At 42.5% G+C, this 27,864-nt stretch overlaps 1 protein-coding gene and 1 long non-coding RNA gene across 2 annotated transcripts in view; one reads left to right on the top strand and one right to left on the bottom strand.

Annotated features, from left to right (window-relative positions):
- Window positions 1-20,051, bottom strand: part of malrd1 (MAM and LDL receptor class A domain containing 1) — a 208,268-nt gene extending 188,217 nt beyond the window's left edge. Inside the window, exon 1 of the mRNA XM_064941836.1 lies at window positions 19,627-20,051. The gene's annotated coding sequence lies outside the window, so the exon portion shown is untranslated. The remainder of the gene's footprint in view (window positions 1-19,626) is intronic.
- A 266-nt stretch (window positions 20,052-20,317) lies between these two features.
- LOC135518561 (uncharacterized) lies at window positions 20,318-25,845 on the top strand. Its single transcript, XR_010452169.1, has 3 exons — window positions 20,318-20,587; window positions 25,542-25,673; window positions 25,768-25,845. It is a non-coding gene; the product is annotated as an uncharacterized LOC135518561 (long non-coding RNA).
- The last annotated feature ends 2,019 nt before the right edge of the window (window positions 25,846-27,864 follow it).

Genomic DNA, 27,864 nt, shown 5'->3' with positions numbered 1-27,864 from the left:
CTGACTAAAATGTCAAAAGCACATATTTTACATACATAGCTCATTACTCTATTGATTAATACAAATTTTCATATTTTGTTACGTTGCAGCCTTACTCTAAAACAGGTTTGACATTTTTGCAAATGTATTAAAAAAATAATAAGAATAATCTAATTTGCATAAGTATTCAGACCCTATGAGACTCGAAATTGGGCTCAGGTATATCCTGTTTCCATTCACCATCCTTGAGATGTTTCTACAACTTGATTGGAGTCGACCTGTGGTAAATTCAATTGATTGGAAAGGCACACACCAGTCTATATAAGGTCCCACAGTTGGCAGTGCATCTCATAGCAAAAACCAAGCCATAAGATCGAAGGAATTGACAGGATTGCGTCGAGGCACAGATCTGGGGAAGGGTATCAAAAAATGTCTGCAGCATTGAAGATCCCCAAGAACACAGTGGCCTCCATCATTCTCAAATGAAAGACGTTTGGAACCACCAAGACTCTTCCTAGAGCTGCCACCTGGCCAAACTGAGCAAGGAGAAGGGCCTTGGTCAGGGAGGTGACCAAGAACCTGATGGTCACTCTGACAGAGCTCTATAGTTCCTCTGTGGAGATGGGAGAACCTTCCAGAAGGACAACCTTCTCTGCAAGCACTCCACCAATCAGGCCTTTATGGCAGTGGCATAAAGAGCTTTAGTCAATATACTTTAAAGTACTACTTGTTTGGGGTATCTGTACTTTACTATTTATATTTTTGACAACTGTTACTTCACTACATTCCGAAAGAGAATGATGTACTTTTTACTCCATAAATTTTTCCTGACACCCAAAAGTACTCATTACATTTTGAATGCTTAGCAGGACAGGGAAATGGCCCAATTTATGCATTAAAAAAGAAACATCCCTGGTCATCCCTACTGCCTCTGATCTGGTGGACTCACTAAACACACATGCTTCATTTGTAAATTATGTCTGAGTGTTGGAGATCCGTTATTTAAAAAAACAGGAAAATAGTGCTGACTGGTTTGCTTAATAAAAGGAATTTGAAATTATTTATATTTTTACTTTTGATACTTCAGTATATTAAAAACCAAATACTTTTTACTTTTACTCAAGTACTATTTTACTGGGTGACTTTCACTTTTACTTGAGTCATTAAGTCATTAAGTTCCTATTAAGGTATGACAATACAGTACTTTTTCCCACCACTGCTTTATGTAAAAGGCACATGACAGCCTGCTTGGAGTTTGCCAAAAGGCACCTAAAGACTCTCAGAAGATGAGAAACAAGATTCTCTGGTTTGATGAAACCAAGAGTGAACTCTTTGACCTGAATGCCAAGCATCACATATTGAGGAAATCTGGCACCATCCCTACAGTGAAGCATGGTGGTGGCAGCATCATGCTGTGGGGATCTTTTTCAGCAGCTGGGACAGGGAGACTAGTCAGGATCAAGGCAAAGATGAACGGAGCAAAGTACAGAGAGATCCTTGATGAAAGCCTGCTCCAGAGCACTGGGATGAAAGGTTCACCTTCCAACAGGACAATGAGCACACAGCCAAGACAACGTGGGAGGGTCAAGTGGACAAGAACCTGAATGTCCTTAAGTGGCCCAGCCAGAGCCCGGAATTGAACCCAATCTAACATCTCTGAAGAGACCTGCAAATAGCTGTGCAGCAACGCTCCCCCTCCAACCTGACAGAGCTTGAGAGGATCTGCAGAGAAGAATGGGAGAAACTCCCCAAATACAGATGTGCCAAGCTTGTAGCTTCATACCCAAGAAGACTCTGTCACGCCCTGACCATAGTTTGATTTGTATGTTTCTATGTTTTGGTCAGGGTGTGATCTGAGTGGGCATTCTATGTTGTATGTCTAGTTTGTCTGTTTCTGTGTTTGGCCTGATTTGGTTCTCAATCAGAGGCAGGTGTTAGTCATTGTCTCTGATTGGGAACCATATTTAGGTAGCCTGTTAAGTCATTGTGGGTTGTGGGTGATTGTCTATGTTAGTTGCTCGTGTCAGCACAGTTCTTACATAGCTTCACGGTCGTTGTTCGTTTATTATTTTGTTCAGTGTTCTCTGTTTATTAAATTCACGATGAACACACTGATGAACCACGCTGCATTTTGGTCCTCCGATCCTTCCAACTATCCTTCCAACTACTCCTCCTCAGACGAGGAGTATGACTATTGTGACAGACTCGAGGCTGTTTTTCCTTTGTCATTATAGGGTATTGTGTGTAGATTGATGAGGGGAAAAAACAATTTCATCCATTGTAGAATAAGGCTGTTACGTAACAAAATGTGGAAAAAGTCAAGGGGTCTGAATACTTTCCGAAGGCACTGTCAGTGCTGTTATTATGAAGTGTAAACATCTAGGAGCAACAATGGCTCAGCCGCGAAGTAGTAGGCCACATAAGCTCACAGAAAAGGACTGCCAAGCGCTGAAGCGTAGAGCACGTAACAATCATCTGTCCTTGGTTGCAACACTCACTATTGAGTTCCAAACTGCCTCTGGAAGCAACGTCAGCACAAGCAGCCGCATGGCCAATCAGCCGCACAAAAGCCTAACATCACCACGCTCAATGCCAAGCGTCGGCTGAGGTGGTGTAAAGCTCACCGCCATTGGACTCCGGAGCAGTGGAAATGCGTTCTCTGGAGTGATGAATCATGCTTCACCATCTGGCAGTCCGACGGACGAATCTAGGTTTGGTGGAACCCAGGAGAACGCTACCTGCTTAAATCCATAGTGTCAACTGTCAAGTTTGGGGGAGGAGGAATAATGGTCTGGGGTTGTTTTTCATGGTTCGGGCTAGGCCCCTTAGTTCCAGTGAAGGGTAATCTTAACGTTACAGCATACAATGACATTCTAGATGATTCTGTGCTTCCAACATTGTGGCAACAGTTTGGGGAAGGCCCTTTCCTGTTTCAGCATGACAATGCCCCGGTGCACGAAGCGAGGTCCATACAGAAATGGTTTGTCAAAATCGGTGTGGAAGAACTTGACTGGCCTGCACAGAGGCCTGACCTCAACTCCATTAAACAACTTTGGGATGAATTGGAATACCGACTGCGAACCAGGCCTAATTGCCCAACATCAGTGCCCGACCTCACTAATGCTCTTGTGGATGACAGGAAGCAAGTCCCAACAGGAATATCATATACTTTTGGCTATTTATTGTATATTGTATCGTTTGTACAGTTCTTTATTACAAATGTAGTTATTTGTTACGTTTGACCGTCTACTTATACTTATTTCTCTGAGAGTGAGGTGGATAGATAGCATTTTGCAACAAAAAAAACTGATTGTATCTCTGAAATTAAACCATCAGGTGATAAATTTCAAACAAATACGTCTATCATTGAACAACCCCATGCCATGATTAGGATAGTGAAAAACACACCAATCTCTTTCATAAATTCTTTTAAAAATATAATCAAATTGACCAACATTTCTGAATATGGATATTTAGCGTTTTGGAAAGGAACTTCCTAAAGTACAACTTTTTGAAGGGAAAAGGGTGCAATTTGAGATGCACCCATCCTCTGTAATGGCATGCCAGTTATATAGTGGTGAGTCCATAGACAGAAATCACGTGAATACGGGTGCACAATAGTGTATGAGGGACAGACAAAGGTAGGCCTGGCTACAACATACACGCATCGATATATGAAACGTTAAAATCATACCTACAAGAGAACTCACATGAAAATAGTGGCAAAATAATACCGATATACAGACAAAGACATGGGCGAAAACACACCAGAGCCTCGCAAAAGGCTCTAAAATGTCCGTTGCCGTTCTCCTGAACCACTGGAGCAACATTCCCATTCAGCAGATGCAGGGAAACTGATTACCGTGTCTGTTGAGTCAACTACATAACAGTTCACAGAGAAATTCATATTTATGGGCAACAAAGGAGAAGGTGAAAACAGACCAAAGCTAAGTCCTGTTGACTCTTCATTCGTCTTCATAATAGCTTTTTTCCATCCTGCTGCCTTTAGACAGCCTGTTAATTAGAATGTATTAAAAGGGAAGAGCGTTCGCATTCCGTTTCCACTCCGTTTGTTTTGGAGATGGTACATTATTCACTGCTTTGATGCCATTGCTTCTTTTACCCCGACTAAGTCCCGGGATGATTCCCAAATCGCACCCTATTCCCTATATAGTGCACTATTTTTGATCAGAGACCTATGGGCCCAGGTGAAAAGTAGTGCACTATAAACGAGGTGCCATTTGAGACGCACACCCGTTATTCACGGCAGGCTGAAGTGAACTCATCATGGGAGAGGGTTGTTTCATATTCACACCTGCAGACAACAGCTGTAAGAGCGGCCCTTCTATTTTGGTACTTTAACTCTCTGATCACTGCATTGTATACTTCCATGTGCAGCAGCAATCGTGCCCTAATTTTTTACACCGTAAATCTAAAAAATAATAACTGGAGAGATGTGACAAGTGCAAAAGAGCACCAACTCTTCAGGTAGAATCTGCTGGGAGGTGAAAACCTTGGCTACACCGTAGACCGACTGAGCCTTATGAATTCCATCTGTCTGCCAATGGTGCATATTATATTCTCACAGCCGTCACTGTCCGTAGGACTCAGTTCAAAAGTACTGTAACTAAAGGGAATGGGGTTGCCATTTAGGACACAAGCCAGAGTGTATGAGTCAGAGGTGTTTGCTACGAATACAAAAAAATGTGTCAACAGCCAAGCTATTCAGCTTCAGATTCCTCTCCCATGCATGACATCCCTGGGTGTATGATTTCGGGAAATTGTAAAAAAAAAAAAGAAAAAGAATAATCCTGCTCTAATTCCACTAATTAGCAATTCATTTGTTTGCGACAAACACCCATAAAATGTTGATTTTTGGCCATACAGCAAAGCGAGCCACATTTATTAATGTGCCTCTAAACTTGAACCTGCTCATCATTTTGTGAGAAGCAAAGAGGACAAATAGGGTCTGGCTCCAGCAGATACCTTCTCATGCCACAGACTCTGTGAGACGTACGAGATGAGACAGGGTGTCGAATGGTGTCAGATAGGATGGTGTGTTACTGCCACCAACAGCATGGGTGGTTAAATTACATTTACATTAGAAGCTAAGTACTTGCTAGTGTGTACTAGCTAGACCCAGGGGTGGGCAATTCCAGTCCTCGGGGGCCTGATTAGTGTATGTGTGTGAGACACACGCACATGGCTTTGAGGTTCACAGGCCACACCGTGTCAGCACGCATAATCTGCAGCTGGATGCTTCTCGATTGGACAGACACCGGAGTTGCTACCCCTCTACATATTCATTCTGGCTCCACCATGACACAGCTTCGTCAGTCACCAGGCTTCCAAGGGAGAAGAAAAGAGGAGATAAGGAAAAAGGGAGTGAAATGTTGTGCATGTGTGCCCTCAGTAGGAATCTGAGAATACGTCATCCTAGTGCTATTAACCCTTTGTAGAAATGATGTGAGTTACATTACATCCTCCCCTCCCCCTTGTAGGCCGTCATTGTAATTAAGAATTTGTTCTTAATTGGCTTTAAAGGAAAGGGCCCGCTCTTAAGGATCGGCCCCAAACCCAAATCTAACTGCCTGTAGCTCAGGCCCTGAGGCAAGGATATGCATATTCTTGGTACCATTTGAAAGGAAACACTTTGAAGATTGTGGACATGTGAAAGAAATGTAGGAGAATATAACACATTTGATCTGGTAAAAGATAATACTAAAAAAAAAAAATTTTTTTTTTTTGTACCATCATCTTTTAAATGCAAGGGAAAAGGCCATAATGTATTATTCCAGCCCAGGTGCTATTTATATTTTGTCCACTAGATGGCAGCAGTGTATGTGCAAAGTTTATACTGATCCAATGAACCATTGCATTTATGTTCAAAATGATGTATCAAGACTGCCCAAATGTGCCGAATTTGTTTATTAATAATTTTTCATGTTCAAATCAAATCATCAAATCAAATTTAATTTGTCACAGATACATGGTTAGCAGATGTTAATGCGAGTGTAGCGAAATGCTTGTGCTTCTAGTTCCGACAATGCAGTAATAACCAACAAGTAATCTAACTAACAATTCCAAAACTAATTTCTTATACACAGTGTAAGGGGATAAAGAATATGTACATAAAGATATGAATGAGTGATGGTGCAGAGCAGCATAGGCAAGATACAGTAGATGGTATCGAGTACAGTATATACAGTGCCTTGCGAAAGTATTCTGCCCCCTTGAACTTTGCGACCTTTTGCCACATTTCAGGCTTCAAACATAAAGATATAAAACTGTATTTTTTTGTGAAGAATCAACAACAAGTGGGACACAATCATGAAGTGGAATGGCATTTATTGTATATTTCAAACTTTTTTAACAAATCAAAAACTGAAAAATTGGGCGTGCAAAATTATTCAGCCCCCTTAAGTTAATACTTTGTAGCGCCACCTTTTGCCGCGATTACAGCTGTAAGTCGCTTGGGGTATGTCTCTATCAGTTTTGCACATCGAGAGACTGAAATTTTTTCCCATTCCTCCTTGCAAAACAGCTCGAGCTCAGTGAGGTTGGATGGAGAGCATTTGTGAACAGCAGTTTTCAGTTCTTTCCACAGATTCTCGATTGGATTCAGGTCTGGACTTTGACTTGGCCATTCTAACACCTGGATATGTTTATTTTTGAACCATTCCATTGTAGATTTTGCTTTATGTTTTGGATCATTGTCTTGTTGGAAGACAAATCTCCGTCACAGTTTCAGGTCTTTTGCAGACTCCATCATGTTTTCTTCCAGAATGGTCCTGTATTTGGCTCCATCCATCTTCCCATCAATTTTAACCATCTTCCCTGTCCCTGCTGAAGAAAAGCAAGCCCAAACCATGATGCTGCCACCACCATGTTTGACAGTGGGGATGGTGTGTTCAGAGTGATGAGCTGTGTTGCTTTTACGCCAAACATAACGTTTTGCGTTGTTGCCAAAAAGTTCAATTTTGGTTTCATCTGACCAGAGCACCTTCTTCCACATGTTTGGTGTGTCTCCCAGGTGGCTTGTGGCAAACTTTAAACGACACTTTTTATGGATATCTTTAAGAAATGTCTTTCTTCTTGCCACTCTTCCATAAAGGCCAGATTTGTGCAATATACGACTGATTGTTGTCCTATGGACAGAGTCTCCCACCTCAGCTGTAGATCTCTGCAGTTCATCCAGAGTGATCATGGGCCTCTTGGCTGCATCTCTGATCAGTCTTCTCCTTGTATGAGCTGAAAGTTTAGAGGGACGGCCAGGTCTTGGTAGATTTGCCGTGGTCTGATACTCCTTCCATTTCAATATTATCGCTTGCACAGTGCTCCTTGGGATGTTTAAAGCTTGGGAAATCTTTTTGTATCCAAATCCGGCTTTAAACTTCTTCACAACAGTATCTCGGACCTGCATGGTGTGTTCCTTGTTGTTCATGATGCTCTCTGCGCTTTTAACGGACCTCTGAGACTATCACAGTGCAGGTGCATTTATAAGGAGACTTGATTACACACAGGTGGATTGTATTTATCATCATTAGTCATTTAGGTCAACATTGGATCATTCAGAGATCCTCACTGAACTTCTGGAGAGAGTTTGCTGCACTGAAAGTAAAGGGACTGAATAATTTTGCACGCCCAATTTTTCAGTTTTTGATTTGTTAAAAAAGTTTGAAATATCCAATAAATGTCATTCCACTTCATGATGGTGTCCCACTTGTGGTTGATTCTTCACAAAACAATACAGTTTTATATCTTTATGTTTGAAGCCTGAAATGTGGCAAAAGGTCGCAAAGTTCAAGGGGGCCGAATACTTTCGCAAGGCACTGTACATATGAGATGAGTATGTAAACAAAGTGGCATAGTTAAAGTGGCTAGTGATACATGTATTACATAAGGATGCAGTAGATGATAGAGTACAGTATATATGTATACATATGAGATGAATAATGTATGGTATGTAAACATTATATTAGGTAGCATTTTTTAAAGTGGCTAGTGATATATTTTACATCATTTCCCATCAATTCCCATTATTAAAGTGGCTGGAGTTGAGTCAGTGTGTTGGCAGCAGCCACTCAATGTTAGTGGTTGCAGTTTAACAGTCTGATGGCCTTGAGATAGAAGCTGTTTTTCAGTCTCTCTGTCCCAGCTTTGATGCACCTGTACTGACATCGGGTGGTGTAGGTGTCCTGGAGGGCAGGTAGTTTGCCCCCGGTGATGCGTTGTGCAGACCTCACTACCCTCTGGAGAGCCATATGGTTGTGGGCGGAGCAGTTGCCGTACCAAGCGGTGATACAGCCCGCCAGGATGCTCTCGATTGTGCATCTGTAGAAGTTTGTGAGTGCTTTTGGTGACAAGCCGAATTTCTTCAGCCTCCTGAGGTTGAAGAGGCGCACAACTGTGCACTCTGCTCAAACAATAGCATGGTATTATTTCACTGTAATAGCTAATGTAAATTGGACAGTGCATTTAGATTAACAATAATTTAAGCTTTCTGCCAATATCAGATATGTCTATGTCCTGGGAAATGTTCTTGTTAGCTCAACCATCCCGAAAGGGACCCACCAATCCTGAAGAAGTTTTTAAATGTAACCTTTATTTAACTAGGCAAGTCAGTTAAGAACAAATTCTTAACTACAATGACAGCCTACCGGGGAACAGTGGGTTAACTGCCTTGTTCAGGGGTAGAATGACATATTTTCACCTTGTCAGCTCAGGGATTCGATCCAGCAACCTTTCGGCTACTGGCCCAACACTCTAACCACTAGGTTACCTGCCGCACCACTTGCCTGGTTAAATAAAGGTTAAATAAATAAAAAATCTGCATGTATCCCTGCATATACTTCTCCTACATTACTTGTGGAATAAGGAGAGAAAGCAAGCACATACTTCCCCTTTCATTAGCTGTTTCAAAGTGAATTAACTGGGTAATTCTGGAAGCTAATTGATCATCAGCGGGAAGATTTTGTTGATTAAACAGACACTAACCTACATGCTCTAGGAGTTTAAGTATGGTTCCTTTAATTACTATGTTATTATCCACAGTAAATTAAAACCCACCCTTCAATGACATCCACTCTCTTCTCTGAAAATGTCAATTAAAAACAAAAACAAAAACAAAAATGCTTAAGTGAGAAGTAGGCATTGGTCTGAAGCCAAAAACGAAAGGAAATCCAGCACTTAGCTGCTGTAGTAGGTCAAAGCTATCTTGGTTACTTGTACTTCCAACAATTCAAACCTTCTCAAACATCCAATGTCATACTCTTAGAAGAGTGTCTCCCACAATAATGTAATTAGTAGCGGATACAAGGTAATGTATTGCATTCTTCCCACCTCATACTAAGACATTACGCCATTCCACTACATTTTCACGCTTGATTGAGTGAGCCGTTTTGTCTTGTAGTAATGTGGTACCTGCCTGTATTTCCTTAAACATGTATTTTATGACCTTTACATGGCATAACATATTGTTGGGTCAGTAGGTACCCAACATAACAACAGGTGGTGGTGTGTTCGACACAGTCACAATTACACTGTAGATATAGAGGTCTATAGAGCATGTCTGCATTCCTGATTTCTGTAACCGTTAGCTTACCTGTGTAACATTGACATAAGCTCAGAACCACTTGTTTTTCAACCATTGCTGGGCTAAACAATGGACAGTTCATTACCTCTGTCAAATGACTATGTAGCTTAACATTGTGTGTATTTGTATTTATTTTTTAGCAAAATAGATGACGTTACAATGACACATTTACAATAGGCCTTCATCTGAATATACATACAACCTAATGAGACATGCAGTATATACAGTACCAGTCAAAAGTTTGGAAACCTACTCATTCAACGGTTTTTCTTTATTTTTTACCATTTTCTACATTGTAGAATAATAGTGTAGACATCAAAACTATGAAATAACACATTGGTTTCTACGTGATTACATATGTGTTATTTCATTGTTTTGATGTCTTCACTATTATTCTATAATGTAAAAAAAAATAAAAAAATAAAGGAAAATTATTTAAATGAGTAGGCATCCAAACTTTTGACTGACATACACACACACAGTTGAAGACGGAAGTTTACATATACCATAGCCAAATACATTTATACTCAGTTTTTCACAATTCCTGACATTTAATCCCAGTAACAATTCCCTGTCTTAGGTCAGTTAGGATCAGTATTTGGTAGAATTGCCTTTAAATTGTTTAACTTGGGTCAAATGTTTCGGACAAGCTTCCCACAATAAGTTGAATTTTGGCCCATTCCACCTGACAGAGCTGGTGTAACTGAGTCAGGTTTGTAGGCCTCCTTGCACGCACACACTTTTTCAGTTCTGCCGACAAAATTTTCTATAGGATTGAGGTCAGGGCTTTGTGATGGCCACTCCAATACCTTGACTTTGTCGTCATTAAGCCACTTTTCCACAACTTTGGAAGTATGCTTGGGGTCATTGTCCATTTGGAAGACCCATTTGCAACCAAGCTTTAACTTCCTGACTGATGTCTTGAGATGTTGCTTCAATATATCCACATCATTTTCCGACCTCATGATGCCATCTATTTTGTGAAGTGCACCAGTCCCCCCTGCAGCAAAGCACCCCCACAACATGATGCTGCTACCCCCGTGTGTCACGCCCTGACCTTAGTTATCTTTATTTTCTTTATAATTTTGGTTAGGTCAGGGTGTGACGAGGGTGATATATGTCTTTTGTCCTGTCTAGGGTTTTTGTATGTTTATGGGGGATTTCCAGTCTAGGTGTTTTTATGTCTATGCTTGCCTAGATTGGTTCTCAATCAGAGGCAGCTGTTTATCGTTGTCTCTGATTGGGGACCATATTTAGGTACCCATATTCCTTGGGTATTTCGTGGGTTATTATTCTATGGTAGTAACCTGTTTCAGCACTCGTTGTATATCGCTTCACGGTTCGTTTTGTTGTTTTGTATTTGTTCAGTGTTCGCTCTTCTCATTAAAAGAGTTATGTACTCTTATCATGCTGCGCCTCGGTCTCCGCCATACCACGAACTTGACAGAATAACCCACCAAACGAGGACCAAGCAGCGTATGGTGGAGCAGACAGCATGGACATGGGACGAAATACTGGACGGTACAGGATCCTGGACGTGGGATACTGGCAGGAGAGGATCGCCTACCATGGAGGCAGGTGGAGGTAGCACAGGAGGAACGGCGACGATATGTGGGTACACGACTAGCACGGAAGCCCGAGAGGCAGCCCCAAGATTTTTTGGGGGTGGCACACGAGGAGATTGGCTCGTGCAGAGATGCAGAGATGCGCACGGTGTCTCCAGTGTGCTATTCTAGCCTGGTGCGTTCTATTCCAGCTCCTTGCATTGGCCGGGCTAGAATGGGCACCCAGCCAGGAAGGAGGGTGCCGGCTCAGCTCTCCTGGTCTCCAGTACACCTCCTTGGACCAGGATATCCTGCGCTGGCTCTGCATACTGTGTCTCCGGTGAGTCTGCACAGCCCAGTGCGTCCTGTGCCAGTGCCCTGCATTTGCAGGGTGAAAATAAACATCCAGCCAGAACGGGTTGTGTGAGCTCTCCAGTACGCCTCCACAGTCCAGTAGGTCCTGTGCCTGCTCCCCGCACTCGCCCTGAGGTATGTGTCACCAGCCCAGTACCACCAGTGCCAACACCACGCACCAGGCTTCCTGTGCGCCTCCAGAGCCCAGTACGTCCTGTTCCTCCTCCCCGCATTCGCAATGAGGTGCGTGTCCCCAGCCCAGTACCACCAGTGCCAACACCACGCACCAGGCTTCCTGTGCGCCTCCAGAGCCCAGTACGTCCTGTTCCTCCTCCCCGCATTCGCAATGAGGTGCGTGTCCCCAGCCCGGTACCACCAGTTCCGGCACCACGCCCCAGGCCTCCAAGGTCCAGTACTCCCTGTTCCTGCTCCTTGCACTCGCCCTGAGGTGTGTGTACCCAGCCCGGTACCACCAGTGCCGGCACCACGCACCAGGCCTACTGTGCGCCTTGCCAGTCCACAGCATCCGGCGACAGTACCCAGTCCAGAATGTCCGGCGACAGTACCCAGTCCAGAGCGTCCGGCGACGGGCCACAGACCGGAACCTCCGGCGACGGGCCACAGACCGGAACCTCCGGCGACGGGCCACAGACCGGAACCTCCGGCGACGGGCCACAGACCGGAACCCCCGGCGACGGGCCACAGACCGGAACCTCCGGAGACGGGCCACAGACCGGAACCTCCGGAGACGGGCCACAGCCCGGGGTCTCCAGCGACCGTCCCCAGCCCGGGGCCTCCGGTGATGATCCATGCAGTGATGGTCCCCAGCCCAAGGTCGATATAGGACTCGTTTTACTGTGGATACTAGTTAGCCCGATTTGTACCGGTTTCCTCCAGCATCTTCATAAGGTCCTTTGCTGTTGTTCTGGGATTGATTTGCACTTTTCGCACCAAAGTACATTCATCTCTAGAAGACAGAACACGTCTCCCTCCTGAGCGGCATGACGGCTGCGTGGTCCCATGGTGTTTATACTTGCATACTATTGTTTGTACTGATGAATGTGGTACCTTTATGCGTTTGGAAATTGCTCCCAAGGATGAACCAGACTTGTGGATGTCGGCAATTTTTTTATGAGATCTTGGCTGATTTCTTTTGATTTTCCCATGATGTCAAGCAAAGAGGCCCTGAGTTTGAAGGTGGGCCTTGTAATACATCAACAAATGCACCTCCAATTGACTCAAATGATATCAATTAGCCTATCAGAAGCTTCTAAAGCAATGTCATCCTTTTCTGGAATTTTCCAAGCTGTTTAAAGGCACAGTCAACTTAGTGTATGTACATTTCCGACCCACTGGAATTGTGATACAGTGAATATGTGAAATAATCTGTCTGTTATTAACAATTGTTGGGAAAATTACTTGTTTCATGCACAAAGTAGATATCCTAACCAACTTGCCAAAACTATAGTTAGTTAACAAGAAATTTGTGGAGTGGTTTATAAAACAAGTTTTGATGACTCCAACCTAAGTATATATAAACTTCTGACTTCAACTGTATATATATACACACACACACATAATGAACAAAAATAGAAATGCAACGTGCTACAATTTCTAAGATTTTACAGTTCATATAAGGAAATCAGTGATTTTTAAATCATTTCCTTAGGCCCTAATCTATGGATTTCACATGCCTGGGAATACAGATATGAATCTATTGGTCACAGATACCTTACAAAAAGGAAGGGACGTGGATCAGAAAACCTGTCAGTGTCTGGTGTGACCACCTTTTGCCTCATGTGCAGTGCAACACATCTCACTTGCATAGAACTGATCAGGCTGTTGATTGTGAACTGTGGAATGTTGTCCCACTCCTTTTTCAATGGCAGTGCGAAGTTCCTGGATATTGGCAGGAACTCGAACACGCTGTTGTACACGTTGAAACATGCTCAGTGCGTGACATGTCTGGTGAGTATTCAGGCCATGGAAGGACTGGTACATTTTCAGTTACCAGGAATTGTGTATAGATCATTGTGACATGGGGCTGTGCATCATCATGCTGAAACCTGTGGTGATGGTGGCAGATGAATGGTACAACAATGGGCCTTAGGAGCTGTAGTTTATGCATGCCCATACCTTAACCACATCATGGGACACTCTGTTGACAAAGTTGACATCAAGTCTGTGATTGTGAGGCCAGTTGGATGTACTGCCAAATTCTCCAAAACGACGTTGGTTGCGGCTTATGGTAGAGAAATTAACATTTAATTCTCTGGCAACACAATTGGTCCACCGTGGTTAGGGGAGGGTTTGGCCGGCATGGATGTCCTTGTCCCATTGAGCACTAGCAACTCCTGTGGCGGGCCGGGCGCAGTGCATGCTGACGCGGTCGCCAGGTGTACACTGTTTCCTCCGACATATTGGTGCAGCTGGCTTCTGGTTTAAGTGGGCATTGTGTCAAGAAGCAGTGCGGCTTGGTTGGATTGTGTTTCGGAGGACGCATGGCTCTCGACCTTCGACTCTCCCAAGTCCATACGGGAGTTGCAGCGCTGAGACAAGACTCTAACTACCAATTGGATACCTTGAAATTGGGGAGAAAATGGGCTAAGAAAATATATATATATTTGTAAAAGTTTAGCACAGAAAATGTGGTAATTAATGACCATAATCCTTTGCGCGCCCGCTTACTTGTCTGGTTTGTGTAGTGCAGACATGGAGACCTCGTTGATGGAGATAAGAGGGATTGCGCAAGAGGGATAGAAAGCAGTTGCTTGCGACATATCTCTACCTGAAAATACATGATCTCAGTGATTGATAGTTGGTGTTCAGCAGTCATGTCTTATATTAATGTCTTAAAAAAGAAAAATGGTAAAAAAGCATTCTCTCTCTCTCTCTCTCTCTCTCTCGCTGTCTCTCACATGGTTCCTTCAGAATAGCACCATAGGAGACGAAATGTCTAAGGAGAACACTCAAATCCCATGGCCAACACTCTGCTGGTCCTGAGTCAAGCATGCTGTCCACTGAGTCTCACTAGAATGAAAGCCTTTGCTCTCAACACACTTACCAAGGCTAGGATCGTTACAGTATCTTTACAAAGCGTGTTCTCCATTTGTTAGACTTCAATAAGGCATTATTGAAACCTATGTGAAGTACAGTGAAATTGTCTAAAGAACATCTTCAACGTGTCTTGTAGCCCGCTCTGAATTAACATTTGGAGAAGAATATGGCTGGCGTAGTTTCATTTTCATTCTCACGTTACAGCAATAACTGAATGGAGAGAAATGAAGGTGAAGAAAGGCGGCTAATTGAAGTGATAAAATAATGTTCCACATGGCTGAGCGCTAATGGAGTGCCATTCATTTACCAATGCCTCAGTTCCAATTGGACATTAAACTTCTGTTACTGCCATCAAATGAGAGGACAAGGTACAATAGACTTCTGGATTGACATTTCCATAACCGCAAACACATGTAAGCTGACATGTGTAGACTATGTGACATGTTTTACAAAATGTGTCTGTTTCCTCAAACCTCTATTGGCATGGGGTCCTCTGAAGGAAATTCACAGTTGCTTTTAACCTGTCAAAACACATTAATCAGTTTTTACCTTTGGCCAAACCCCCAAGGGAACTTCCCTTTCACCGTGTTGTAGATTAGCACCTCTGAACTTGGCCTCAGATACAGTCTGTAGTTAGGTTTCCATCCAATTGGCAAAAGCTTTTCATGCAAATATTCGAAAATCTGAATAAAACGCAAGGTTCCTTTCGTAACCCGGGTTCTCCGATAATTAGTAAGATGTATCAATATGTTAAATTGCCTTTCACTAAGGAAGTAACCAATCACACAGTCTGTCGGTGACAGACAGGTCGAGTGGCCAATGAGGTGAGCCCATCCCTCCCTATAAGGTACCACTCGCAACTGCCCAATGGTCATTATTAAGCATGTCTCTCTTTCTTGAGCTCTGCGAGGAGGGAAAAGCAGTGATACATCTCACTCATTTTATCAGAGAATCTGGGTTACAAAAGTAACCTTGAGTTCTCTTTCAACTACTGTTTTCGATATATAACATATGGGATAGGACAAACTGTCAAATATAGTTAATATTGAGTTTCAACTAAAAGGCACTCATTTTTGGGGATATTCAAATACAGATCTCAGAAAACCAGATAATATTTGAAAGTATTTTGCACACTGCTCAAGAAAAACGAATCATATCTGAATGTATGCAAGATATTTGAAAGTAAACAAATATTTATTTGATGGCTGGCAAATATTTGATGAAGAACCAAAAACTACAATAGTTAGTTGAATTAGTCTAAACATATGATCATTAGCACATGGTTTGGAGGGCTCTCAGATATTAATCTTAACATAGCCTTTAGCTTAGAATTAAATTCATGACGGACATGGAATCACCTCAACATTAGAATAGACCACTTTTGCAGCTTGAAAATGACTAACAAATATATGGTGGTATGATCTTCGGTGCCAGGCGCGTGGGATCCAGTATCTCAGAACCGGCTGCCCGACTGCGCTTTTCACGCACAACTGCCTTTGATACCGAACCTGACCACTGCCCTTCTGCAGACATCGATGAGCCTGTATTTGTCATTGTGTGAAAATGCTCTTCTGAGGCCTCCATCTCCCGCCGCTAAATCCTGAAACAACAGGTGGATGTCTGTGGGGTACCCATCCAAAACCTCTGTCCGTGTGGGTTGGTTTTGTTATGTTCTCCCTGTGTAGAGGTAGCAGGCGCCATGTCTTCCGTGATATAGTATTTCTCGGGCAAAGGGTAAGCTAGCTAGCATTCACCTCATGTGCTAATAGTCGAGGAGAAAAATTGTGCTTCCTTTGTCTCTCGATGAACATAGCGTTTCTCTCATTCATCGAGCTGTGACGCTTAGGACGGTCAGACTAGTCAACATGACACAGGGCTCGTAGGTCAAACTAATCGAGAGGAGAGTTAGCTAGGTAGAAAAGCTAGTGGGTTAGCCAAGCCTTCCAGCAAGAGACAAATAAGTCTCAGTTGCTAACTGTGTGATGATAGCAACCACAGGAGATGTAGTAAAGCAAAATAGCTCATTCCACATTAAGTAAAAAACGTCCCTTTCAGTCAAAATGACGAGAGCTGAAGTCCTACGTTCCACAGAGTTAACCTCACGCTTCGCTTGAGAACAGTTAAACAGGAAGACAGGTTTCAAGTCGTGCGGAGGAGAGCTTCAGGACCGTAGTTAATGAGTTTCCAGTGAGCAGGCAAGAATGACCAGTGGGCGGGCAAGTGGTCCCTTATAGGGAGGGAGGGGCTCACCTCCTTCACCCCTCGACCTGTGTCTCAGACACTGTGTGATGGGTTACTTCCTGTAGTGAAATGCGCTAAGGTGATTTCCAATATGTGATACACTGAAAGAGAACCTAATGCACATTTTCCCACCAAAAATGTGTTCCCATCAAACTGACTTGTTACGGATAAAAAGCTGTGCGTGATGACATTGTGCACATAGAACTGACTTTTGGGATTAAATTCCCATGTATTGAATAAAAAATACAAGTTAAATGAGTTTCCATCGCATTTTCAACTCTACTGATGGTTTTGTCACAAAAACTCTTGTGGCAGGGTACCCTAGTGGTTAGAGAGGTGGACTAGTAACCGGAAGGTTGCAAGGTACAAATCTGTCTTTCTGCCCCTGAACAGGCAGTTAACCCACTGTTCCTAGGCCGTCATTGAAAATAAGAATTTGTTCTCAACTGACTTGCCTAGTTAAATAAAGGTAAATATAGTAAATGTGCCCACTCTGGTCTTCTAGTCAACTACTTGCAGACACAGTGCGGGTAGGCTAGCCTACATGATGATACTATTATGATACGATTATTTTTATTTGTCCATCAGCATCCAAGCATCGATCATCATGTTTCCAGAATAAGATCCTTGATATTTATTGGAAAGGAGCATTATGCACGTTCACCCTAAACTGCATGCTTCCCCGAGTCATACTGGGAGGACCACACAACATATCATCGCGTGACTCCACGTTTACTTTGACATGATGGTTATGATATCCCCCGCCATTTCTCGCATAATTAATTGTACAGACACAAAAAGATCCCACCATGGCGAAAAAACAAACAAATTGTATGTTGAAATGTATGAAATTGTATTGACATTTCCGGTTTCCATCAGCCCGGTGTTAGGTAATTCATCTGCAAAAATGGATGGAAACCTGGTTTGTGACTACTGTGAATAGAATAACAGTCTTGTCCCATCGCTGCAACTCCTGTACGGACTGGGGTAGATGAAGGTCAAGAGCCATGCATCCTTCGAAATACGACCGTGCCAAGCCGCAGTGCTGCTTAACCCAGAAGCCAGCCGCACCAATGTGTCGGAGGAAACACCGTACAACTGGCAACTGAAGTGGGCTAGCAGGCGCCCGACCCACCACAAGGAGTTGCTAGAGCACAATTTATTTGCTCCACAGATAACTTGCCCAAGTCATAGGCTGGCCGTCAGAAAACAAACCCTTTCTCAGAAACAAAACAGAATTCTGAGTGACTGCATCCTCAATCTGATCCTGCATTATGAACTCTCTTTGCATATATTCTCTCAGCTGGAAAGAGATGAGGCCAGGCATCTGTGATAAACCGGATGGACAAGGATACAACAAGGGGCTTGCTCTTACAGTGAGCTTGCTCTTATCTGGAGGCAGGGAGCAGGGTCAGAATAGATATCGCCAGCTCAAGCAGAATAGCTACTCTCTTTAGCCCAGCCCAGTCTGATAAAAATATCCTTTATTTCTTCCCCCTTATTCAGTTTGAGATAACATGGAGGAATTCACTCAGGACAGGCCTGGGTTATGGAGTAGTCTCATCAAAGATTTCAGCCACGTTTGTTGCAGGCTGCCCAGGTGCCTCCTGCCCCAGCCGAGCTGTATTATCCATACCTCCTCTTCTCTGTCCAATATCTGACTCCTGCCAGACCAGACTCAGCCAATGCATTCTGACTCCAGCTATCTCCTCCAATCATCAGCATCGCCTGGTGTCTGCTACAAACGGTCACTTAAAGCCACTGCTGTTGGCGAGGGAACTGAAGGAGGAGAAATTCTCAAGAATCGACTATTATACTGCAGAAAAGCTATTTTTCATGTCTACTATCCCCTCTGACTGAATTGCAGTTTGCCCTTTTCTTCAGTCTTTGTGGGTATATCAGGTACTGTTTGAGATTCATAGAGATTAAATATGATGTCAGCATTGAATCTGGTTGCACAAAGGATCCATTGTGTTAAATCCCTGGCCTCTATTGTTCAGTATGCTCACCTGTTTGAGATACAGTTTAGGACAAGGCAGGGGCAAACTTGGACCTTCACAGTTTCTTGTGTACATTTCCACAAAGATTTTAGTCAACATCAAGAGGAATTGACACCAGAGCAGTATACACAAGCAAAATGACATAAACGGCAGGGGGAGAAAGCCTTTTCTAAAGATATTTTATCCAGAGTTTAATTTCCATGAGGAAAGATCATATACAGTAGAGTCCTGCACCGATCAGTTTTTCTTGGAGCCACACCTGCCTTGAACTGGCCACATCAATTCCGAGCCCCACCGGAAATTTGACTTCAGGACAGACTTTTCTACGCAATCTGACCCACACGCATAGAATTGTTCCAAGACCCGATCCGTGACCCGCCAAATAACATCAATATATCGAATTGCTTTTATGACTTCAGAGTAGTAAGCTATTAGACTATTTCCCTTCCTGATTTAATTTAGCCTCATGTCTATTTGGATAAAAGTAACCATGCCATGAATTACAAACGATAGGCCTATCTTCTTATCTTCACAATGCGATGCGGCACATTGACAACTCCAATCGCTTTGAAAAATAGCCGTCTAATTAGCCTCCTAATGAAAGCCTATAGCTGACATAACAATATATTTACATTCAATATTGTTTAGATAATCAAATAGTTTAATTGAAACTTAAATAAACAATTCCCAGGATCAAATAGGCTGTAGGCTGCAAAAATAGCCTGCATTCATTTGGTAGGCTTTTGGATACTCAACGTTTACCAGCATGGGTTCAAACTGCATATGGCCTGCGTATGTTCTAAATGAATAAAAGCCTGACAATGTAATAATTAACTGAATTATTGTAAACAAATACCTGTTTGCACTTTCACGGTTGTTGTCCACAATGACTCCAAAATTCCAAACCGGGAACTTCAGTCGTGCAGCACCTGTTTCCACGATGGTGTATTCCACCATTATAATGTTTACTTTTATTTATCCTGTTACGTTAGCCATTTCCGCGCGACCTAGGAGCAGTGATGGAAAAAGTCCCAAAATGTCCTACTTGCGTAAAAGTAAGTATACCTCAATAGAAAATGACTTAAAATAAAAGTATAAAATACTACTTCATTAAAAGTCTAATAGTTCTTGGTTTTCAAATATACTATCAAAAGTCAATTTCATTTCTAAAAGTAAAAGTATATATATTTTCAAATTCCTTATATTTAAAACCTCTTGAAACTCTGGATATTGTCCGTGGGTGCCCTAGAACAGGAGCTACAGGCAAAACCACGATGAAACGGCAACCAGGAAATGAGCAGGATTTTTGAGGCTCTGTTTTCCATTGTCTCCTTATATGGCTGTGAATGTGACAGGAATGAGCCTGCCCTATCTATCGTTTCCCCAAGGTGTCTGCAGCATTGTGACGTATTTGTAGGCATATCATTGGAAGATTGATCATAAGAGACCACATTTTCCAGGTGTCCGCCCGGTGTCCTCCGTCGAAATTGGTGCGTCATTTTCAGCTGCTGGTATTTTTCCATGGGATTCTGAGGGGAAAGCAGGCTTCCACGAACGGCATATCAATGAAGAGATATGTGAAAAAACACCTTGAGGATTGATTCTAAACAACGTTTGCCATGTTTCGATCGATATTATGGAGTTAATTTGGAAAAAGTTTGACGTTTTGGTGACTGAATTTTCAGTTCGTTTCGGTAGCCAAATGTGATGTACAAAACGGAGCGATTTCTCCGACACAAAGATTCTTTCAGGAAAAACTGAACATTTGCTATGTAACTGAGAGTCTCCTCATTGAAAACATCCGAAGTTCTTCAAAGGTAAATGATTTTATTTATTTGGTTATCTGGTTTTTGTGAAAATGTTGCGTGCTAAATGCTACGCATAATGCTAAGCTAGCTTTCAATACTCTTACACAAATGCTTGATTTGCTATGGTTCAAAAGCATATTTTGAAAATCTGAGATGACAGTGTTGTTAAGAAAAGGCTACGCTTGAGAGCAGGCATATTATTTTCATTTCATTTGCGATTTTCAGAAATTGTTAACGTTGCGTTATGCTAATGAGCCTGAGGCTGTAATCACGATCCCGGATCCGGGATGGGTAGTATCAAGAGGAAAACAAACCCGACTGCACGGCCAGATGGGGGAACACTCCAACATAATTTACAAACGAACCATCCGTTTAGTGAGTCCGGCCAATGGTAGGCCGCATTAGTGGGTTCGTTGCATTGTGCAAACAAGATGATTCTTTCCCAGACTTTCTTCGTTATCACTGCGTAATTCATCAGCAAGCTTTGTGAGGGAAGATGTTAAACATGAAAGAGGTGCTGGATGTTACAATGAAGACCGCGTGTTCTACTCGAGCAAGAAGCCTACAGGGGAGGCTATTTCGCGCTCACCTAGAAGAGGCTGAAGCGGAGCACACGGACCTGCTGCTGCACACGGATGTGCAGTGGCCGAGCAGAGGTACATTTTGAGTTGACAGTCGTTTGCATCACTTGTGCCTATTGCCACTAATATGTGCTTTCCGTTTGGCACAGACATAAATGTGGAAGCCGTTGCCTCCAAAATGGGATCACTTTTTCAGATGGACACAACTATAGCATAAACTGAAATTCTCACCCTTCAAAATGACATTCAGCTGAAATCCAGGGCAACCACAGAGAGGAAGGAAGAGTTCTGGGGGCTACTGCTAGAGGAGGAGTATCCCAACATTAAAACGATGTGCTCTCTATCAGCACTTTTCGGATCAACCTACCTACATTTTCTCACATGAAGATAATGAAGTCCAAACACAGATCTGCTATGCCTGATGACCACCTTGTGGCCTGTATGAGACTTGCAACAAGCTGCTACAGCCCTGACTATGAAAAACAACTAGCCTCCACCCAATGCCAAAAGTCACACTAAGGTAGGAAATGAAATTAGTTGCACGTATTCGTGGAAAACATGTTATTGGTCCACATTATATTTGGGTGTCAAATAGGTATCATAGCAGCAGGTCCATACTCAGTGGAGTGGTGTGTTGCGTTCCATACATTTTGATGGTTGGTTTAAATTTAGAGACTGCTAGATGTCATCAGCAGGGCAAATGAAAAAGTAGATCTTACGTCAAAGAAGGTTGGGCACACCTGACTTAAGTCATTTGTTGGGGGTATCTATACTTTACTTGACTATTTGTCTTTTTTGACTTTTTGTACTTTTACTTCACTACATTTTCCCTGACACCCAAAAGTACTTATTACATTTTAAATGGTTAGCAGGACAGGAAAATGGTCCAGTTCACGCACTTATCAAGAGAACATCCCTGGTCATCCCCATAGCTGGTGCCCCATCGGTAGTAATGGAGACAAGTTTACAAAAGGGCAGTTGAAATTTGTTTTCAAACTCCATGAAAGCTTGAAAAATATCTTCGCCCCTTGTATGTCCTTTCAGTTGCAAAATGGCGAATAGTTCCTCCTTTGTACTCATGTTGTCAAATACCATTCTGATGAAAATGTATAACTGTGCCACATCTACCATGTCTGTGGACTCATCAAACTGGAAGGAAAAACACTCACAGTTGCCAACATCCATCTTCAGTTGATCCTCGAGGTTCTCCACTATTCCCTCACATCTTCTTGTCACTGTATTTTTGGACAACTGAATGTCATTAATGGCAGCCATAATTTCAGTCATATTCTTAAAATCCCCAAACAGCGAGTCTGCTGCCTCAATAAATGCTTCCTTGATCATCTCACCATCTTTGAACAACTTTTGATGCTTATCTACCCATCTTTGAACAACTTTTGATGCTTATCTCCCCATCTTTGAACAACTTATGCTTAGCAAGAACGCGACTCACACAATAAGATGCTATGGTTGCTGCCTGCCAGTTGATTTGTTTGTTCTTATACCTTTCTTCATAATTCAGTATTTGCTGGAAAATCTCTTTCCTGGGTTTTGTGTGTGGTTTTAAAATGTCATTCTATGTTACCATTCCTTGTGGAAATGCTACGTCTTCTGTTATTTTGTATCCTTCCCTTCACTCATTATTGCTGCTGTCGACCACACAACTTAAGAACGTGTCCAACCCGGAAGCCAGCCACACCAATGTGTCGGAGGAAACACTGTGCACCTGGCAACCTTGGATAGCGTGCACTGCGCCCGGCCCGTCACAGGAGTCACTGGTGCGCGATGAGACAAGGATATCCCTACCGGCCAAACCCTCCCTAACCCGGATGACGCTAGGCCAATTGTGCTGGCCCCACGGACCTCCCGGTCGCAGCCGGTTGCAACAGAGCCTGGGCAATTGCAGTGAAGTGCCCTTAACCACTGCGCCACCCGGGAGGCCCCAGAGTCACTTTTTCAAGGGAGACCTGGCCAAGAAGGCAGCAACAATCAATACATTACAGAATTTAAGCATACAACAATAACATACAACAACAAGATCCAGCCACAAAAAAAGGCATTTACGCTCCTCTGTAATTTACACTCCTCCGTCCTCTGAAAAGTAGTCTGGAGCTCTTCAACAGCCTGAACCAGAGAAGAAGCACATGAATATATGGCTGTAACATCTGCATGTAGATGTATCTTTGCTGGTTGCATCCCATTTCCCAAATCATTAATAAAAATGAGAACATAGGAGCATATGATGTAGCCTAATTGTATTTATGATTGTATGTAATCCATTCATGCTTTTTTAATGTTATATTGATAGTTGTAAATCTACCAATTAAATCATGCCACAGCTGGCCATGATTACAGATGATTGTCCTGGTGATGTGGTAGGCCTGATCACCGACAGCAACGAGACAGCCAATGGAGAGGAGGTCAGAGACCTGGCCGTGTGGTGCTAGGACAACAACCTCTCCCTCAACGTGATCAAGACAAAGGAGATGATTTTGAACTACAGGAAAAAGAGGACCGAGCACGCTGCCATTCTCATCGACGGGGCTGTAGTAGAGCAGGTTCCTTGGTGTCCACATCATCAACAAACTAACATGGTCCAAGCATACCATGACAGTATTGGCATGGGTCCTCAGATCCTCAAAAGGTTCTACAGCTGCACCATCGAGAGCATCCTGACGGGTTGCATCACTGCCTGGTATGGCAACAGCTCGGCCTCCGACCGCAAGGCACAACAGAGGGTAGTGAGAACGGCCCAGTACATCCCTGGGGCCAAACTTCCTGCCATCCAGGACCTCTATACCAGGCGGTGTCAGAGAATGGCCCTAATTATTGTCAAAGACTCCATCCACCCTAGTCATAGACTGTTCTCTCTGCTACCGCACAGCAAGCGGTACCGGAGCTCCAAGTCTATGTCCAAGACGCTTGTAAACCGCCTCTACCCCCAAGCCATAAGACTCCTGAACATCTAGTCAAATGCCTACCCAGATTATTCGCACCCCCCCCCCCTCCACACCACTGCCACTCTCCGTTGTCATCTATGCATAGTCACTTTAATTAACTCTACCTACATGTTTATTTATTTTATTTTTATTTCACCTTTATTTAACAAGGTAGGCCAGTTGAGAACAAGTTCTCATTTACAACTACACCCTGGCCACAACTACGACCTGGCCATTTACAACTATCTCGCTTCGGCCATGCAGTGATGCTCGCAAAAGTGATTGCTGTCCTCGTTATGAAATTATCAACTTTTCCATGTATATCTAAAAATGACCATATACTCTGATTGCTTAAAGCAAAACTCCCAAAACTATTGCTGTTGGTTACTTGTATCTCTTATTCTTATCCTCATTTTTTTTAAACTGCACTGTCGGTTAGGGGCTCGTAAGTAAGCATTTCACTGTTGTATTCGGTGCATGTGACTAATAGAATTTTATTTGATGAAGACAGTTTGACAGTCAAAACGTTGGTATTAAATTACTGCATCTGAGCCCCTAGAGTGTGTGGCTCTCTTTTTCTTTTCAGGTTGCAATGAACTACCAGTTAAAATCAAAAACCAGGGGTACAACATCTTAGTCCAAACAGTTGCAAATAAAACAAGAGTTTCTATTGGACAAATTCAGGTAGGTCCCTCCCAGTTTCATTTACTTTCATTTAAGAACCGTTTTGCAACACAATTGGTGTATTGAATATGCCTTAGGAGTGTCTTGGCCCTTCAGTACCAGAATTAAGCAGCCCTGACCTAGGCTTTGTCTGTCTCACTGCTCACAAAATGGTACATAATGGCGGGTCAACCACGGGGAACCATGGGTATCCATCCCGATGCAGGACTTTAATATACAGTGGGGTCCGGAATTATTGGATCCCTTGTTAAAGATGAGCAAAAAAGACTGTATAAAATAAATAATGCAAATACTGAGCTAAATTATATACAAAAAAAAATAAACATGAAATATTTTATAATAATGGGAGGATATGAGACTTTTTCAGAAACAATTTATGAGATGGGAGAACACATTGGGAGGGATCTTGGACCATTTCTCCATACAGAATCTTTCCAGATGTTTGATATCATTCACCTGCGCTTATGGACTGCCCTTTTTCAATTTTAACCACAGGTTTTAAATGGGGTTCAAATGCCAATTTGACTGATTATATGATTTGTTGCACTTTATTCATTCAGAGGAGTTGGTTCTACACCACAATAAAGGGAGACAAATAATGGAAGGCATCGTTGGGGGTAGTTCATCTGACATGACTGCCACCCTAGACAGGTGCTGCTTCATATAAAGGGTAGACGTATCACATTTAATGTTTGGATCCATGTGTTCTTTATTGTTGAGATGAATCCATGTTTATATTTTTCCATCTCTTTATTTCAGTGACCGGTCGATCAAAACACATTCTGGAAGAATTGCCAACTGAACGCATTAAAGTTAGTGAGTTTATAGGGGAAGGATGAGCATGATGTGGAGGAGGAGACCATCTCAGCATGTTCTGAGAGGCCTTTAGAGGTAAGAATCTGTAGTTTAGGCTGACTTTAGAAAGTACTTTAGTGGCAATTCAATGAGGGCTAATGAATACCATGTCTTTAATGTATTTCATTAGGGAATCTACCCTTCCTCTTTCGAGATGTGCACCTCGGCCGGACCCACTAACTCTGCCTGACCCTATGCTGCTGGACCCTAAGGTAAGTGGTGTAATTATTGGTGAAATAAGACATTAACATTTATATACATTATAATTAGCAACACCAATGAGTGCATGCTGAACGTTCATGCTCTAGTCTACCGAAAAATGTCTGCACTGCAGGGAAAATGAACAACAGGATCTGTCTCCTTTTAGATTCCAACATGAATACCAACTCATCATTTTCCATTTTGTTTTTTTCCAGGTTGATATTAAAGAGGTAAGAGACAGATAGAGACTGATATTAAGCACAAACTGGTATCAATGCAAAATGTTGACTTGAAGATAAAAAAGGCACGGCTGGAATATATCTGCTGTAGAAGAGAAAGGTAGACTATAGTGTGGAATGACAGAATGAAATGCGGTTGACAATTATTTTTTTCTTTTACAGGAGCAACTTGAACAACAACAAAATAAAGATGATTAATTGGAAATAATGACTGTCAAGCATTCATTTGAAATATGGTATTTAAAAAAATGCATTTGTAAAACAAAACTATTTCCATTTATTTAGGTTAGCCTAGAAATAATAGTTGGCAATTTCATACCTCACAACTCTACCATCTCTGTGGTTGATGTGTGGGCCGAAGGGGTCCCAATCAGGGCCCAGGGGGGACTCTCTCTCTAATTGTGAAAATCACATGTGGAATCAAAAGTTCACATGTGATAATCAAATCACATTGATAATCAAATTCCACATGTGAAAATCTCACTTTCTCACATGGAATTGCATTTTCACATGTATAAAACAATCACATGTAAAGAATCACATTTGCAGTTTTACATATAAGAAAACACCACGTGAAACTTCTCCTCGCATGTGAAAAAGGTGGTGTTAACATGATGTAGTAGCAATGGTTCCACATATGGAATGCAAATTCTGTAATGCCATTCTGTAAAAAGGTAACTTAGCCTACCTGAGTATTATAATTCAAGTGTTTTAAAAATAATTATTTCTTATTTCTGAGCCATCCTTCCAGAGTATTACTACTGCAGGCACACGCCTCTCATTCATATGCTGGTCAGTGACTGTTGGAAGAAAATAACAGAGAAACTAGCACTCTGTCTCCTTATTTAACCTTTTTAACATGTTAAAATTAGCAGAGTTAATCAGTCATTTTTTAAATGTATTTAGTACACAATGCAAAATACACTGAAAACATCCAAAACACATAATCTATACAGCTAAAAACAAATGCAATTTCAAACAAATATACTTTGAGGTTAAAATGTCTTCATTATCTTCAGCACCACCCCAACATCAACATACGTGAAAATTACGCATTTCTATGTTTTGTAGTAAATACAGACGAAGATAAGTGTTTCCAATGACATCATCAACCAATTATTAGACAATTAGTAGGCAATGCCTACTGATAATTGACTAAAATCCCACAATGCGCACAGATGATGTCATTGGAAACACTTCAATCAATCAATGTGTTTATAAAGCCCTTTTTACAACATCAGTTGTCACAAAGTGCTTATACAGAAACTAAGCCTAAAATCCCAGAGAGGAAGCGATGCAGATGTAGAAGCACGGTGGCAAGGAAAAACTCCCTAGAAAAGCTGGAAACTAGGAAGAAACCTAAGAGAACCTAGAGACAGAGAGAAGAAGAACAGCAGGTCCCTGACAAAGTAGCATGACCAGCGAAGAGGTCAGGCTTCCATACCCACAGGCAGAACAGCAGAAACTGGATTGACCATCAGCAACACGACCAGGTGAACTGGGGCAGCCAGGAGTTGTCAAGCCAGGTGGAGATGGGAGAATTAGAGGGAGCATACCTAAGATCACACCGGACACCAGATAAGACAGGAGAATTACACCAGATATGACAGTGACCCTAACCTCCAGCACAAAGACTATTGCAGCATAAATACTGGAGCCTGAGACAGGGGGGGTTGTGGGACAGTGGCCCCATCCAAAGTGGCCCCGTCCCCTGGACAGGACCAACCAGGCAGGATATAACCCCACCCACTTTTCCAAAGCACAGCCCCCATACCACTAAAGGGATA

This window comes from Oncorhynchus masou, chromosome 28 (genome assembly GCF_036934945.1).
Source record: "Oncorhynchus masou masou isolate Uvic2021 chromosome 28, UVic_Omas_1.1, whole genome shotgun sequence".
Taxonomy (NCBI): Eukaryota; Metazoa; Chordata; class Actinopteri; order Salmoniformes; family Salmonidae; genus Oncorhynchus; species Oncorhynchus masou.
The sequence above is the reverse complement of the archived record's forward strand: the minus strand, read 5'-3'. Positions and strand labels throughout refer to the sequence as shown.